The following is a 17,266-nucleotide window of genomic DNA, read 5'->3' as shown; positions in this document are numbered from 1 at the left end:
TGGAGGGATAGACCAAGATTTTCTAAGACTATTTAATTGACAAAAAAATTTCAACAAATCTTTAAAAATGCAATCCTATCACAGTGACTCAAGTTAATTAACACAGACCAACCGCATTCCTTAGATGGATAAAGATTTTCTGGACTTCTTAGAAAGTTTCCCCCAACACATCCTTTTTATCGCTCATTCCCCCAAGAATCAAACGAAAACAAGCCCAATGAAACTTATTTAATATGCCTTATATAGAAAGCAGTTAATTAAATCGACCCTGTAGGAGGGCGGCTGTTTCTGGAGCTTCCCTTGAAATCAGTTAACAAAAGCCCCAAGATAAACAGAGCCAGTCGACGAGGATGCAAAGCAAAGGGGCACACAAACCACAAAAAAAACGAAATGAAAAAAAAGGAAAGGAGCAGAAGCAGACCCAAGTTGAGTTGAGTGTATGAAATGCCCAAGTTTAAACAGAATTCAGATCGAGATCCGAGGAAGGAAGGGCGCGATGGGCAGGCATCATTAATTCTCACCCAAGTGTTGCACGACGACTGCATCGCTTTCCTCAGCCCGCTGTGCATATTTCCAATTAAAGCGACTTGCAACTCTAATGAACTTGAAGATATCAATCTACGCGCTGTTAACCCTAAAAAACCGCAGACAGACGGCGACGAAGAAGAAGTCCGGCACGAAATAAATGTCAAGCTAATTAAAAGGCAGGGAAAAATCTGAGGCTGCAATCGAGCATGCAATATTACTCATAAATATCCCGTCTTGTCTCTCGCAGCAGCTAGCAACTTTGTTTAGAGGCAGCAAATTAATTGAAATAGTACCAAAAATAGAAGCAACAACTGAAGTTTCTGTTGCATGTATCCACCAGATACGCATCTCTGGGCTGCATCTACGCACATGTTTCTCTCTCAGTCCATCGCCAACCCATCCCGAATGGAAAGGAAGCGCTCGGCCCGCGTTAAAACAAACAAAAACATATTTTTCTTATAAACAGAACTCTGAACAAAATAATTTTATTTTCAGCAGGAAGCATCAGGTTCTCTTGTATCTCTGCATCTTCCCTTCACTCCACCTCTCTTGAAAATACACTTGAAAAGGAATGCTCGTTTTGAAATGTTTATAAAGAATATAAGCATTTTTATTTAAATAATGCATTTCTTTTAAACATTTTTTAGATATTAAATTTCAAAAACTAGTTTTTGTTCTCCTCCATTAAGTTAAAAATTGCTTAAAAAATAATTTAAATAATTGTAAACCAGATTCCCATTTTCATACATTTTCTCCGTGTGTACTTGAGTATCTTTTTGGGCTCTCGCATCGAAACATAATTAATTTCTGTTTGTTTAAGGTCTGCGCCTGCGACTGACTGTTGTTTCCTGCGACGGCGACGGCGATGACGATGGCGATATTTGCTTTCCTCCGAGCGGAGAGATTCGAGCACTGAGAACTCCTTGAGATTCATTGGAATTTCAATTTTCAAAAAACGATACTCCACACAATACATATTCATTGTCGTCGCTCGCCGTCGTGTTGGGCATTTAAATGCTCGCTCATAAATTTGTTTTCTGCTTTTTTGCAATGTCATAAATTAAACATTTTCGAAACTGATACGTTCCGCCCCTCCCTGACTGCCTCTTTTATTTTTATTGATCATCAAGTTGACATTCGCCGGAGAGAGAATATTTTGCCATAAATTATGCGCCTAATTAATTGGCCTACAAATTCCAATTCCTCCGCTCAGAATCTTTCCCAGTTAATTAGTCAGAAACAGAAAAGCGAATCAAACGAGTCTTGGGGCTCTGAAGAGCTTTGATATTCTCCATGTTGTCTTCTTTCGTTGTTTGAACCTCTGAGATTTTTATGGAAATGTATTTGTGTGTCGCAGATTTATAACTTTGGATTCACATTCAAATTGAGCTTTTCTTAGAATTTGATTTTTTCAAGCTTTGAAATTGAATAAAGAATAATTTTTTAGATTTCTTGGCCATGAGATTTATAATGACAAGTTAGCTTTATTAAGAATTCAGAAAATATAAATCTGCGCCTCAAATGGAGTTTTTGGAAGTGTCATAAGTTTTGGTTTTTGAGCTAAATGAATTATAGTTCAAAATTCTAAATAACATGAGAGAATGGAGTTTTAACGAGAAAAATTCCATTTAGGCTAAAGATTTGGAACAAGCAATTTAATTACTAAAAATTTGTAATTTGTAATCGTTCGAAATTAATTAGACAAGAACGCTGAAGACGATAGTTATAAATTTTCTTTATTCTGAGCCGTTTTAATTGCGAATAACCCATTTTGTTAGTGGGAAAAACCCTACCCAACCAAAGAACTCAATTTCAGATGAAACACTTCCACTTCTCCCCAAATTTCGCCATGATCTCGAGTCCTACTATCTCAATTGGGCAAGCCAGATATACGAAGAACGCAAAAGCCGGAGGCAGTCGTTCATAATTAAAAAATTGTCATTTTGTTGTCGTTTGCTTAACTTTATCTGCAATTGGTTACAGCAGAGATTACACTTGGCAAATTGTGAGGTGGAGGTAGAACGGGTGTAAATCAAAGGCGGCAAAGTGTGGGCCCACAAATAGCCGGCATTGTTGCTCCTCCGACTTATCTGAGTTCTCTTGGCTTGGTTTGGTTAGGCAAATCTCTTGCGGCACTCCCACACGGGCAGTTTCTGCTTCAGATACAGATACAAAGACAGATACAGATATACGGATACGGATACAGGGGCAACCTCTTCTACGGCTCTTTATTTGTCACTGGCTGATTAAACTTGCATTATATATACACATAAATATATGTACAAAGAGTGCCGTTAAAGCAAATAACAACAAGGCGCGTTCTTTAATAAGAAATAAAGAGAAAAAAACGCGGGGAGGGAGTGAAAAAAGTTAATTAAATTGTAAGTGAGTGGCTGCTTCTTCCATTGGCACACACGCAACTTCTTCATCATCCGGCGAATGTCTGGCCCCTTAATCCCGTGGCGTGATTAAAGTAGTCCACTTTCGGCTAGGCCCGGGGATAAAACTCCCCGGCCATTTTCCCATTTTCCCTTTGCCCCTTTCTCCGCCGGCTTTTCCTGTTTGCCTTTTGGGAGCTGCTACTTTTCCTCTGTTTTTCTTTCGTGGCTTCGCTGCTTTTGAAGTGCTGCCGCAGAGACAACTGCAATTGTTCTTTAGCCGCCCACAAATTTATTGTCCAAATATTAACATATTTGCCCGAGACCCCGAGAACATAACTCAGGCCGCAAATTGTGGCAACTCTTTTGCCCCTTCGGACAGCCTGTAAATTATGTCGCCAAGTCCCTTTTTTCCAGCAATTTTTGCTGGCACAAATCCAGTTTTATGCTTATTGCATAATTAAGTTATTTGGCCTTTAATATTTTCTAATTATACAAGATTTATAAACACTTTTTACGACCCCTTTTACGATTAGCCAGATTCGACGATGCTCGAACACTGCGCGCGGGGATTTCGTTTTATGGAAGTGGCTCAGTTTAAGTTTTTATGGCTGCACCTAAAACCATCAGTTATCAGATAACTTATCGCATCTCTTTTTGCATCTCATTACAGCTGGGCGGAATTGTATGAAGCAGGAAATCAACCAGAAAGCAGCTAAACCAACGGAATGGAAAAAATGGTAAGTGGAAAAATGTTTGAAATGGGTCTCCGAATTCGAAAGCAAAGTTATCAAATTCTTTAAAAATAAATAATTTTTCATTGTCTTGAAAATATAACTTGTTTTCAATTTGTAAGATTTTTCTTTTAAAACATCATTTTGTTGCAATCTTGGCTTAGAATTTATGGACTCTCCTCTATAATTTGGATTCCTCTGCTATTTTGCATACAACAAGACATCAGCTAGACGTAAATATAAATAAGAGGCCAGGAAACTTGACCTTTCTCCCCGCCAAACACTTTGCCCCTTGGCTACTTCATTGCGCTTAGTTTGCCACACAATGGAGAGAAAAATGCCAGAGCCCTCTTTCTTGTGACCCGGCCAGTGCAATTGACCAAGGAGCAAAGGAGCCAAGGAGCAGGAACCTCCTAGTAGTCAGTATCCAGCATCATAAACATCCTCTCCGTCTGCGGTTGTCGGCAGTTACTTTTCAACGCCAATTTTGCTCTTCAAAACGAGCCATCTCCTGGTGCACAGGGAAAAATAGTTAAAAGAAAGAAAGAAATTAAAAAATCTATTAAATATAATATATTAATTAAATTACAATTATATATAATCGATTAGTATATATTCTTAAAATTATAAAATTAATTTAGCTCTTATGTGATCCATTTTTAAAACTTTATCTCCGAATTTTGAAAATAGTTTTCCTCTGTGTAGAACTATACTTTCGGTTTGAGCCTGGTTTTCTGGTTTCGGCTGCCGTGGGCGATGCATCTTCAGACGCGACTTGTTGCCCCATTGTTGGCTTACCCTTTTGAGCAGAGAATATGGGAATATGGTTGGGCGACGGAGACCGGGAAAGAGAGAACTGAATCTTCGGGCATATCTTTTGCCACTTTAACGTTAACGAGCTGTTGACTTCTTTCTGCTTTTGCCGGCAGTTGAGTTGCCAAGTTCTTCAGCCCGACTCCATCTCCATTTCCTTCTCCTTGTTCACCGTCATCATCATCTGGTTGCCTGCTTTGCCTATCCATCATTCTCTCATATTTCCTTTGGCTGCTTTAATGCAAAATATCCTGGCAAGCCTTTCAGTCTAGTTAGCATCAGTCCGTCTCTTTCGCTCGCCCTGCAACCGTCTCTCTCGACGTCTCAGTCTCAACTTGTCTGGCCAACTGTCGAAGCTTTTTGTTGATATGGTACGGTCTTTTTTTTCCAGACACCGTTGTTTTATTTTCGTTTGTTCGAGCCTCATTTGTTATGCGAGACATTTCGAAATGTTCTCGTAATTAAAACATGAAAATATTTCCATAAATACAAACATTGATTCAGCCAGATGGGCAAACACACTGCAATGACACATCATCATTCTCAATCCGTTCGCTCGATCCTCGTCCGCCTTTTTTGTTTTTTGTTTACAACGCGTTTGCCTAAGATTACAAATAACTAATTTAATATGCCAAACATGCAACGTCTCCCTTCGCAGCATGTGGCGCTCGACTGGGCTAGAGAAAGATGGAATTGTTCGGTTAATTGAATTATAATTGTGGACGGCAGGCAGCATTTCACCCCCCTAACGAGATTTTCCCCACCGACCACTCCCTCGCAAATGATCACGTCGATCATGTCGAGCAGTCAATCAATGTTCTAAAGATATTTTCATATTCTCGTTGCCTTCTCGTGGGTAAAATGTGTATATATTGCGTGTAGCCGAAGGCAGAGTTCATTAGAAATGCCAGTGCAGTGAGGGATCTGCTTGGGGATGAGTTTCAGTTTGATGGGGATTGAGTACAGAAATTGTTATGATATTTATGGGTTAGAAAATTATGGGAATGATACGTGAAATAGATGTAATTTATAGTTGTGGAAATAACCTAAATCCATTAGAAATAAAACTAAGATAAATAAATAAAAATATTTTAAATAGGTCTCAGAAATTGTCCAGGTATCAAGATAAATATAAATCTAGAAATACCTAGATAATTGTAAGTAGAACATGACCAGACTATGAAGCTAACTGAATTTGTTGACGGCGACTAGAACTCGGGTTGAACCGAATCATTTGCCCAAATCAGTTTGCACCTTTCGGTCGTCCAATTGCCCCTGATTCCATGCGATTGAACTCTACTTTTGTGGCACGTCGGCAATGGCGTCAGTGTAAACAACAGTGGATATCCACCTAAGGCGGATCACGCACAGCAGAGCCACAGTGGAACCACCCGTTGAGTGGAGAACGGGGAATGGAGAATGGAGCATGGGGACTAGAGGGTGGAGCGGTTTGGAGTGGCACATCATCCGACATCCCTTCGTGCTGTTTCCTGCCCGAAAAACACGCGCTGATTGCTTTGGCTGTTGAAATGCGCTTGAAAAAATAAACCAAGAGCCCAGGGAAAAAGGCATAAATTATTTGATGCAACAAAAACCCCCGTCCCTGTGGAAAATTAAGGTGACCATATGTGGCCGGAGGGCACCCGACTGAGAGCAAGTGAAGCAAGAAAAACAGTTCATAAAATCAACAAACAGCAGAAGCTGAACAGAGATCCACAGAAGCCAAAGTCGAAGTCGAATAGGAATAGGAATAGGAATCTCGAACAACATTTGAAATGCCATGCAGGGAATTCCTGTGTTGCTGTTCGTGTTACAAATAAACTTCGAAATGCATAAATAGTTTACAACAATAACAGGGAATCAGCAGCAGCAGCGTTTCCCTGAGAAGGAAAGAAAAACAGGAACAAGTGCGTTGATTGCAGCCAGCCGCCTGCACTTTGCAGTGGGAGTTGGGTGGAAAATCTGGGAAAAACTTGGCGGGGGAAATCGTGTGGGCCGAGCTATTTTGAAAGCGTCTGCCGAGATGCCGAGTGCAGAATTCAGAATGGAGAATGGAGAATCCAGAATGTAGTTGCATCTGCAGCATACCAAGAGTTCATTGGTTCCCACTTCCTCCGTAGCGAATTCCCCCCGAAAATGTTTTTCTTTACTCTGCTCATTTACATTTTTTGTGTTGTTCAGCTCATTTGATTTCCGTGGACTACGACCAGCGGGAAATCAAAACTGACCAGAGAGCTGGATTTGAAAATTTGTCTTTTAAAGAATAGATAAGAAAATAGCTTAACTTTTAAAGTTAAATTTAAAGCCCACTTGTAAAAATAAAACCAACTACATAAGTTTTTATTTCTAAATTTCTAAATCAGTTTTTCAGTTTTATCTCCTCACAAAATCGTTTCCCATCTGCGTTTAAAATAAAATGGAAATAAATTCCCCCCGGCGAACTGTAACCACTTTGCAACTTCAATTTCTTGTTACAAGTGCAACATTTTATTAACCCTCCAGCTCCAACTGAAACTCCACCCCACCGTTAGTTCGAACAATTTCCCTACATATTTGGCGCTTTGGCATCGTAAATATTTTTATTGCATAGCCATAAAAAAGAATAACACAAACAGAACGAAGGAAAAAGTGCAATAGACTATCAACAGTTTCACGCCTTCCTTTTGCCTTTTGCCTTTGCATACTGGCATGTACATGCGAATATCGGTTGATACTTTCCGTCCGTTTTGTATCTTTGTTTATGCCACACATGTTACGCCTACGAAAAAGTCGTATAAAACATCGGGGGAAGTTCGAAAACACATAGGCCCTGTCGCATGTCCCGCAGGCCTATTGTCTGCCTTTGAGTCGGAATCGGAATCGGTCTGGAGTTGAGTTCAGTTGAGTTGACTGGCTGTTGTTCCTACATTTGCGAGCCATATGTGGCATGAAAATGCTAATGGGGAGACTTTGCTTCTACCTAGAGGTTGCACCGGAAAAAATAATAATATATCGCATTTAAAAACTTTAAGATCTTTAAACTATTTTGAATTCCATAAAGCCTAACACATATCGTATATTTTCTTCAGTGCAGAAATTCCCCGGCTGTTTGTCTGTCAATCACAAATATAAATTATGCAAAACAAGTTTGCTGAGATTTATTTTCCATACCTTGCATGTTCTGTAAATGGAAATCGACAAAGAGTTGCATAGAAATTTCAATGTACAACATTAAAATGCGGTTATCGGGGAAAACTTGACCTAACTGGCTCTTGAAACATTCCTACATTTTGGAGCTAACAAAATATCAAAGCTGTCAAACTGCTGCGCTTGATATGTGGAGTACAAAGTTCATCTGTCAGCTAGGAATCGAAATTCGGATCGGTATCAAGAGTCATGTGCTGTCCACTTTCCAACTTTTTTTAGTGGAGCGGCATTTTCCCTTTGAAATGCCAGAAAGTGCCACAAACAAAAAACGCTGATAAGCCCGCGATTTATTTATGATTTTGTTCGATTTGGGGTCTGATGCTTTCATAAATTTAAATTCTACAGTGGCCATGGCGTTTCAATTAAGCAATTGTTGTAAATTGTTTTTCGATTTTTTCAGCTCCGTCTCCGTATTTCCTTCGACCGATATTGATATTGATATTGATACTGAGTGATATATGGCTGGCCGGGCAGCAGCCTGTGTATCGATAAGATTTCTGGGGGACTGGCCAAAAGAAATTAGTCAAAGTTGGAAGCGCTTGCATGCAAATTATTGTTATGGGCAATTTGGCCATTAGCCACAGCGCCATAAATTATAAACAAGACCCATGGCAGAGTCGCCGAGATGCGAGATTCGAGATGCCTCATTGAAATTCCCCTAGCCGAAGGCAGAAATCCAAAAACCAAGAGCCCGGGGGAAATACGACTGCCTGGGACATGTGCCTCGCATTTCAAATTTACATCCACATCCATATACTATACTATATACGTATATCCCAAGTATCCGTAGATTGAATTTGGTAATTTGTGGTCTCGCATTGCTTTATGCATTTCCATTCGGATCCGAATTGGACTGCAACTTTATGACTTGAAGAGGGTGCTAAATTAGTTGGAAAATATTTGGAAATATGTGTTTTGGGCGGGGAAACTCAATGGCGTGGTCGGTATTTATAGAATGTCTTTGGCCTGTGTTTAAGGTGGTAAATTAATCAGATTTATAAATGATATTCGTTGGCCTAGGAAGATAAATGGATGTGGTTAATATTATTTATTTGAATGGTTTATCTGAAGCTGGGACTTAATAATCCCATTATTATTTATAATGAAACAAACAAATTTCTCCGCCGGAATGGGACCAAGTCAAAGGGGAATTGAGTATTTTTTATAGCATTCCGATGGAATCTTTCATCTATTGATTGAACTCATTTTGTCTGCTTTGGATAGAAATTTACGCAACTAATTTTGATATTTATTTAAGATTTTTACAAGAAAGCCAAGGAAAACAAACACACAGCAGCACTGCCATTAAAAGCCATTAACTGAAAACTTAAACGCATGCCAGAGACACATAGCGAATTGGAGAAGGGGTTTATGTGGATGGGTGTGAGGGGGGAGGCGGGAAATCGGAAAAACGGGAGAAATGGGAGGCGGGCCAACCGGCGACGGTGGCTGCCGCGTGTTTATCGCTTGGCGTCGGGTCGCGCACGCATGCCAACAAAATAAACCAAGCTAGAAATGCCATTAAATACGAGAGAAAAATACGAAAAAATGGGGAAAAATGGGAAAAAGCATATACATATATATAATACAAAGCAAGCCAAAAAGAAGCGAAGGAATACGGGGAGAGAGCGGCGACAAACAAACAGAAAATCAATGCCGGGCGGAGGAAGAGCCACCCACCAGGATAGCGGGGCCCCCGAGGCGTATGCGTAATATCGAAAGAGCAGCGCAGGGAGCCATGAAAACCGAGCGAGAGCGGCGACAAATTTATAGCACTGAAATAGAAACCAGACATCGAGACGTCAAATTGCCCACACACACAAATTTCAAAGTCAAAAACCATACAAACTACGAACTGCAAAAGTGCTGGCTAAAACAAATAAATAAAAATCCTTTTTGGCAGGCCGCACTCTAAAAATGCGAATTTATGAGCCATGTGAATCGTTGTTTGCCTTGCATTAAATTGCATAAATTAATTGCCGCCAATCAAGAATGTTGCCAAAACGCGTTGGCGACTCGTAAATAAATCAAATTAATGCCTGTGAATTAATTGCGAAAATTCGGTCAAAGCAAGCAAATCGTAAATTATGGGGCTTCTATGTTTTCCTGGAAAAATGATGTGTTCTGGTCAAGCGAAAGAACATTATGGCACATTAGATGTTTTAAAAAAGTTACTGTTAAATTTAAACTAATATTAATTAGGTGGCGAAAATAAGATACACTATCCATACAAGAGATAACATTTATATTGCAATATCACCTCCAAAAGAGCTCTAATTTTTCCGTGTGCTGAGAAAACCATTATTAGTAGGAAAATAAGTTTAGTGCTTAATTAAAAGTGCTGCTGCGGTACAGCCACTGTACTCACTCTGACCCAAGCCCAGCAATTAAGCACCTTCCGCAGGTGGGGGTCACACACACACGGGCGGACAGGCGGACAGGGTTGCCACCTTCGCCTTGATGTCACCTATGTATCCTCAACTCCCCACCTCGTAGCTCACCATTAATTATCCATGTCAGCGGCATTTTGTCACACAACAAGCATCGCTACTACGAAACATCCTCGCATTTTCCGGGAGCATGTTGCAGATATATTTCACTTAATTTCCACACTGACATTAATTAATACTCGTGTGTGTGTGGGTGTGCGAGCGGTACGACAGGGGATGTGCAAGGGAGACGGCACGTGGTTGTTAGTTGACAACAAAGGGCACTAAAAATGTTTGTACCCCGAAATGGGGAGGAAGTTTCGCCCCCGAGAAGGAGTACATGCTAAATTGTCAACCTAGAACTTCAGACATAACATGCATCATTCATGCCGGAATGTATATGTCTGTGCTTTTGGGCCCTTCGTTGCCCTCTTGACGCTTTCAAATGACCATAAAAATCGTTTTTATTGCATGTGTCACAACAGCCGGGAAAACTCTTACCGTAATAGTTTTTCTCGCTCTTTTTTTTGTGTGTCAATGTCGCCGGCAGTCGGTTATTTTTTACTGCGGTTCCCTTTAATTGCCATAAAAATAAAACAGCCCCGGGAATGCGAGCCACAGACAACGCGGCGACAGTCGTTAAACCACCTATTTTTCATATCTCTGCCCGTCTTCCTGCGCTTTCAATTAGTTTTCCATCAACGAGTATCAGCATATTTTACTTTTTAGTAGCCAAGCTGCATGTATGATTCAATTACTTTTATTACCAAATCGGGGTGTAAAAATGCCGTCACCGGTATTAGCCATAAAACGGTCGATTATCAAATTATGACCATAAATGTAAATTGTAGATAAATGGCAATAACAGTATTTTCCTTTTGGAAAGTTAAAAAACCAACAAATGGCAATAAAATAAATGTCTCGGGAATGGAAGATCGTTAAATCGAAAATGAATAAATTGAAACTCTAAAGCCTAGCCACTTGCAACTGGTTTTTTATGTGCCAATGCAAATACTAATAAAATGAATGGAGAAAAACTAATTGGAAATGGGCGATTAAATTTTATTTTATAAACTTTAATGATAGGAATTTTTAATTTATCACCGAAAATCCTTTCGATTGCCATAAAACTGAACAATGATTTTTTCCGCTTTCCTTATTTTCCCCAAAACTCATTATCATTACTCACCACTCAATATATCTCTGTAACACCTCAGTCTGGTGGTAAAGTCATGAAATTTTTATAGGTTCTCTTGCGCCGCTGTTTTATGATGCGTTAAAGTTGCATCATAAAACCTCTGCGCTCCTTTTCCCACCCAGAATATTGTTGATTTATAAATGTGCCACATCCTGAAGCAACAAAAATTATACTCTTTTTTTCTGTGCTCCTTGGGATATTTAATTTGTACCCCACAAAATTCCCTTTTGATGGGCGGCGTGTTGTGTTTCCATTGTCGCAGAGGAAGTGGAAGGGGAAATGGAAATGGAAATGGGAACGGGAATGCAAGGCAATTCGTTTTTAATTGTTTTTCTTCTCCCCCAAAAAGTATGCTAGGGGGAGTGGCAACAACTGTCAAAATAAAAACGCTTGCTCATGCTGCAAAATTTGAAATGGAAAATAAAATCTGCCGACAGGACAGGACAGGACAACCACCCACACATGCACGACTTGCATGTTTTTTTTTTATTTAGCTGCTGTTGCCTTTTAGCAGGGAAGACACTTGACACTCTTTTGTATTTAGTCAGCCAGCCGACAGTTCACACCCCCGAAAGGCACCCTTCCCCTTGGCCGCTGCAGCTGCACTTTTGTCTTGTTATTAGCAAAATTTGCCAGGGCGAAGGAAACGGGGCAGAAATCGGAAATTTAATTTTATTTCCATGTTTTTGTTTTGCCCCGAACTCTCTTATTTTGCACAGAGAAAAAAGTTGGGTAGAAGTTGGGATTAATATGGAGCAATGAATTTTGTTGTAATTATATACATTTTAAGGTTACGAAAATAAAAAAAAATCCGGGATCAAATCGATATGAGCATGGTAAATTTCTGGTATCTAAACGCATATCGTTTTTACCATGCAATACCGATTTCTCTTGCTTACATTTCGAGCATAGCAAGTCAAAACTGATACCATATAACATCAAATCGATCATCGTATCATATCATTTTGTCAAACATTTAATAAATATAATATAAAAAGCTTTTCTTTCTGTGCATGGCCACCCCTCTGGCTTTGTCCTTTTTGCTGTTCCACTCGCTTTCTGCGGTGTCATTTAGTCAGCAGCAAGAGTTTTGGCTCAAAACAAGGAGAACGACAAAAAAAACAAGGACAAGAAATATTCAATAATAGAAAACCCTAAACGACCAAATCAACCCCTCAAAAGAACCCTTCCCTCTGCTTCTGAATTTACTTGCAGGGTGGTTACCCAAAATATGCAGGAACTGTTTGACATTTGCAAATCGTTTTGCGTGAAGTGGCCACCGGATTTCCCCGATCTCCGAGGATCCGTTATTTATACATTTGCCATAATCCATCAAAGAGCCAAAAGAAGCCTCTCGAGGGGAAGGGAATGCAGGGGAAAATGAGATAGATGCAGATTCAGCAGAGTCAGGATGGCGTCCACTTAATTAAAACTTAATTGTAAAGTCAGAGGACTCACAGTGGTTAAGCACGGTCTAAAAAACTATGCAAAAAGCATTTAATGATGGGCCACATGCACAAACAATTTGCATTCTGCTAGAACTTTCACAAAGCAACAAAAGCCGACGAACATCAAAGGGCAGAAAACCGTTGGAAAGAGTGCTCCAAAACCGCTTTTAAAAAAATGTTGCAAAAGTGTGACAGCAAAAACAGGCAAGCCAAATGAAAAAAAAATAAAAACAAAAAAAAAGCACGTTTAAATGTCAATGATTTTAATGGGCGGACGCGCAAAAATCTTGAGCCAGTTTTGTGTTTATTACGTTGACAAAGCTCCTCGGGGAAAAGCTCACAGGAGACCCTAGACCCCCCTTTTTCCCATTTTCCGCAGCCCTTTTTGCCGCTTTCCCCATTTGAACTCGCTGCGTTTGTAAGGTCATGGAACTTGTCTGCATTGACTTTGAGTGTAGAGGGGTTGGGTGGAAAACCCCCCCGGTTGGAAATAAAAACTTTTTCATTTGCCGTCCCTTTCTCCCCTCGGTTACCTGTCTCTCTCACTCGCTCTGACCCCACCGTGTCGACAAACTGTTTTCATTTTGCGCCGCTACGCGCTTTTTGATGCCGCCGCCAACAAGGCAAACAGTTGCTCCAGCTCCATCTCCTCCTGCTCCTGTTTTCCTCCCATTTTCCTCCCGCTTTTCACGGCGAGTTTTTCAATTGATTTTCGCGGTTTGCTTTGGCCAAGGCCACAGCATGGGTGGCGGTGTTTCAGGGGGGTTGACTGTTGCACCTGCAAGCCCTTCGAGTTTGTTGCTGCTGCTTCAACGCTTCTTTGTGCACAGTGCACCTGCTGCGGGGAAAGGGACTTCCCCGAAAAAGAGGAAATACCCCCCATAGAAAGTTTAAGTGCTTTGTGGTTGGCAAGTTTTTCCTTTTTGGCTTTTCCACGTTCCGCTTCTTATTCATTTTTTTTCTCGCATTTTTCCAAGCTCCACAAGCAGCGATTTGGAGCCGTTTTGTATGAAGACCTCTTCTTTGGCGGGGCTTTTTTGCCTTTGATTGATTGATTGGCCTCCATCGGGGCGATAAGTTATCGATTAGCATTCTCTTTGGCTCCCAAACGATGCTGGTTTGGGTTTGGGTTCGGGTTCGGTCATTGTTTGGTTAATTGCTCATCATCATTATCTTGAGTTGAATGCCGGATTTACTTCCTCCGCCTTTGTGCCTCGGTGTAAACTGTACTTGTAAGCGATATTGGCAGTTAAGAGTTTATAACTTGGAGGGGGAAGTCCGTGATTCTTTTACAGCCACTCCATCAGGTTAAATTATTTCCTTAGCATCTCCTTAAATAATAAACATTAAACAACACGCATTAATCTTTAATCAGCCACTAAATGGAATACAACACAGCTTCTTAGATTCTCGGAATATTGCAAATGAGATCATTCCTTCGAGACTTGGCTCGCCTTGAGATTCCCATTCCCACCTTCTCGGAAACCCACACCTTGTGCGGTTTGTTTGCCATGGGTGACGACTGTACTCCGAGGAGCCAGCCACACTTGCTACTTATTTGCTCGTCGGTGTCGTCTTCCCGCTGTGTCTTTGGCTTGTTTGTTTAATTAAAACAGTCGGCCTGTCGTCGTTGTAGTTGATTTTTTCTGCTTTTCTGCTGGCCATGTTGCCGGCGAGCTACCAACTTTGGTAACAGCTTCCGCCCGACGACCTCTTTAGTGCATTGAAGCGCAGCCATTCACCGATCCGATCGGGGATCTCTCTTTTTCCCCAGCATCTCTGCATTCTCGAGTCTTTGGCAAACATGGCCAGGAAAGTCGAAGCCAGATCTCTAAGCCAGTCGAGAGCTTGGGCAAACATCGTTGAGACTGGTTGGCAGCGTGATTTTGTATAAATTCTTCCAGCGGAATGATTGGCAAAAAGCCCTGCATTCGGGGCGAGTAATAATTTGTTACTCGTAACGAGCTTGTAGCGTCTGAGCCGCACGCTTGTTAACAATTAAATAAACAATATGAGTCTGCAGTAAACGCGGCTGCGGGAGAAACGACAAATCATTAAGCAAACATGGCCCAGTCGATCGGCCGAATACAAACATTTAGCTACCACTCTGAGAAACGGAGAAACTGGGAGAATCCGAGAGCTGAGAAGCGATCCATTCGTCACCGCCACTTGAGACATTTTTCTCTATTAAAAATAATATTTACGCATTCTGCTTATTTCTTTTTCTCCATCGCTCCACTCGAGAGAAGCACGTTTGCCATTATTTCCAGGCCATTTCCCATGAACACATCCACCTATTAGTGGTGGTTGCTGGCCGGCAATCAGAACCCAGGGTCGAGCTAGAAAAGGAGACCAAGATCCCTTGAACACTTGTACTCCATACTCGGCCACTTGAGGCTTTAATAACCAGAGCGGGTTGTATTGGCTTTGGCTTTTGGGCCACAACCACAACACTCACCGCTGGCCAAATGTGGAAGCCGTTGTGAACGTGGCCTTTCCATATCCATATCCAAACAGCCAAACACATGTACGCATTTTCTTTTCTCCTCTCTGCTTTTCCATTTCCATTTCGCTCTGCTCGAGTCTGCCATTTTAGTCACGTTCGCTGCATTTCAATATGATTTTCCTGCCTCGGACAAACCAATTAGACTTTTCCCTCTTTCCGTTCGGTGATTGTCGCATTGTTTCGGCTTACGGCTAATTTTCACTCTCGGTTGCGAAAAGAGCTTAGTGTCAGCGGAAGGGGCCAATCTTAATTTGGTGGGTTAGGCTGGGAAAACGGAAAAGTGGCAGGCTGTTTTGCCATATGAAAAGAGTATTAAACTTAAAGGTGCATAAAGTCATGAAATCGATAATTCAAATATACAACTCTGATTTAATGGAACCTTTATCGATAATACTTTGTAGCAAATACATTATTCCAAATTTGGTTTAACCCCTAACCCACTATAACCACTCTTCAACCTTGATTTATGACAACTCATCTTGCCTCTTGCGATTTCCATTTGCTGAATTTGTCATTCGAGTAGGAGAACGTTGCGTAAGCATCACCGCAACCGATAGACGCCTCCATCCGAGCACCCAGAGTATATAGATTGTATGCACTGTAATCGATAGCCGACTCACGCCTGGCATTGTTTCTCACGATCCGATTGCCCGGTGCCCACATTTCGATATTGGATTTCGACGTTTATTTTTGGCGCTACCCTCGAGTTGTAATCACAACACTTGGGCTTTCTGTCCCGCCCACGCTGTCCTAGAAACATTTTCCGTGGCGTATTTACTTAATTATTTTGAAGTGCTCGGCAAACATTTTAACACGAAAAATGTTTCAGTGAGAGCCGCACTCTGCAACTTATTTTCGGGGTTGTATCGGCGGCAAGGGGGCGTTGGGGGCGAAATTGTGATGGACGCCGACTAACGCACACAAATGTTATTAATTAAAATGTCATTCATTTGGAGAAACAATGAAAGGACTTTCAGCGTTCAACAAAGGGAGTTGGGGATTGTAAAGTGGAGGGGGTGTCCATGTTTTATTTGCAGCTGTTGTTGACAGTTTTTCCAAGAGCCCAGAGCTAAGCTGGCTGCAAAGCTTTAAAGCTGCTGCTTTTCCCTGGATCTGGACCACACGCAGCTGAGATCCCAAACTGAAACTGGAAACTGAAAACAGAATCTGGCCGCAAAAGCCACAAATATGTATGTCACTTGACACTTGCTAAAAACTGTATATCTCGTAGATAAATTTCGTGACTTTGGGCGCACAGAAGCTGCTGGCGAGTAAATTGCCCTTCACTTCGGACTCTCCAGCTGTCAATTTTTGGTGTCTCAGACTCCAAGTATCTTTGCCTTTTGGAGCAGCTGGCGATGGAGTTGACCACAAACCGCTGCCATCGATATCGCCAGCTGCCATTCCACAGTTATTCCCACTCCCAAAAAAAGGTGTCACCCAAATATAATATTTATTATCCCCGCTGGCGATGACTGGAAACTTGACTTGATGGGTGGCTTTGCAGCCTCCATTTTGGAACGGCTTCAAGTGAGCAATTGTCTTGAATTAATTCCTGCCCCATCACATCCAATCCATCAGCGTTTCACACCCTTCTTCAGATGGGAAACCAAAGCAAACACTTTCATCAAGCACACACTGCGGGAAAAGATGGTGTCTAAAGTATATAATGAAGCCTCTGAAGGTTTTATAGTGGCTTAGAAATATTTGAAGTGATATATGGTTGCTTTAAAGATATACAAGTAACCAAGTTCTAGTTCTATTGTTTTTACACAGTATTTTCTCTATCTGCACAGCCAGCAGACGCCGTCAAATTTAATAAAACTCACTGATTTTGATTGATGCGGCTCTTGGTCAGCAGCAGTTCCCGATTCGGAATCAGAATCAGAGTCATCAGCAGGGACAGCGAGCCCTGAAGCGTCAGCAAATATTGGCGGAAGGGTTGACACTCGACGGAGCGAGGGTTCGGGAAATCGGGCTGTTTGGTGGGTGAAGTGCTCGAGTGCTTGACATGTGACATGGACATGTCGTCCAAGTGTCGCGGCG

The 17,266-nt window shown here is 41.4% G+C and overlaps 1 protein-coding gene and 1 long non-coding RNA gene across 3 annotated transcripts in view; one reads left to right on the top strand and one right to left on the bottom strand.

Moving 5' to 3' along the window:
• LOC138913206 (uncharacterized) overlaps positions 1–17,266 on the bottom strand; it is an 84,358-nt gene that overhangs the window by 44,793 nt on the left and 22,299 nt on the right. Inside the window, exon 3 of one of the 2 annotated variants that reach the window (XR_011418865.1) lies at positions 3,367–4,151. The exons of the other annotated variant lie outside the window; for it this stretch is intronic. This is a non-coding gene — a long non-coding RNA (uncharacterized lncRNA). Of the gene's footprint in view, positions 1–3,366; positions 4,152–17,266 lie in introns of those variants that run through there. 2 annotated transcript variants of the gene reach the window in all.
• Positions 1–17,266, top strand: part of LOC108057958 (frizzled-2) — a 99,279-nt gene that overhangs the window by 77,690 nt on the left and 4,323 nt on the right. Inside the window, exon 6 of the mRNA XM_017142429.3 lies at positions 3,580–3,646. The gene's annotated coding sequence lies outside the window, so the exon portion shown is untranslated. The remainder of the gene's footprint in view (positions 1–3,579; positions 3,647–17,266) is intronic.

Source organism: Drosophila takahashii, chromosome 3L (genome assembly GCF_030179915.1).
Source record: "Drosophila takahashii strain IR98-3 E-12201 chromosome 3L, DtakHiC1v2, whole genome shotgun sequence".
NCBI lineage: Eukaryota > Metazoa > Arthropoda > Insecta > Diptera > Drosophilidae > Drosophila > Drosophila takahashii.
Note: the sequence above shows the minus strand (reverse complement) of the source record. Positions and strands in the feature narration are given on the sequence as shown.